The sequence below is a fragment of the Jaculus jaculus genome, chromosome 14, assembly GCF_020740685.1.
Source record: "Jaculus jaculus isolate mJacJac1 chromosome 14, mJacJac1.mat.Y.cur, whole genome shotgun sequence".
NCBI lineage: Eukaryota > Metazoa > Chordata > Mammalia > Rodentia > Dipodidae > Jaculus > Jaculus jaculus.
In genome coordinates this window covers 47,320,335-47,321,077 of record NC_059115.1, presented here as the reverse complement: position 1 = coordinate 47,321,077, position 743 = coordinate 47,320,335, and the positions used below count along the sequence as shown (strand labels likewise).

The 743-nt window shown below is 43.1% G+C and overlaps 1 pseudogene; it reads right to left on the bottom strand.

The window, feature by feature from the left end:
* Positions 1 to 226: 226 nt before the first annotated feature.
* On the bottom strand, positions 227 to 341 carry LOC123454976 (annotated as a pseudogene).
* Between the last annotated feature and the right edge of the window lie 402 nt (positions 342 to 743).

Genomic DNA, 743 nt, shown 5'->3' with positions numbered 1-743 from the left:
GTTTCCTTTTTTAATATTTTATTTTTATTTATTTATTTGAGAGAGAGATATAGAGATAGGCAAGTAGAGAGAGAATGGGCCTCCAGCCACAAAGGAACTCCAGATGCATGTGCCCCCTTGTGCATCTGGCTTATGTGGGTCCTGCGAATCAAACCTGGGTCCTTTGGTTTTGCAGGCAAGTGTATTAACCACTAAGCCATCTCTCCAACTCCCTTATTATTCGTTTTTAATGGTTAGATGCCACAAAGTGAGTTGCAGTGCCTTAACCATATATATTTGTTAGGCCCAAGGGCTCTTTCACCCTTGTCTGGGGAATGCTAACCTCTCCTTTCATAAAACACTAGTTTCTTTTTTTCTTTCCTTTTTAAATTTTTTTAAAAAGTTTTTATTTATGTGATAGAGAGAGAGGCAGAGAGATATAAAGAGAGAGAGAGAATGGGTGCACCAGGGCCTCTACCCACTGCAAATGAACTCCAGATGCCCATGCTACCAGGTGCTTTCATGCTTACATGGGTACTGGAGAATTGAACCTGGGTCCTTAGTCTTTGCAGGCAAGCACCTTAACCACTGTGCCATCTCTCCAGCCCAACACTAGTTTCTTTCTTCCTTCCTTTCTTTCTTTTTTGGTGTTTTGAGGTAGGCTCCTGTTCTAACCCAGGTTGGCCTGGAGTTCACTATGTAGTCTCAGGCTGGCCTCAGACTCACAACAGTCCTCCTACCTCCTCCTACCTCTGATCTCAAGT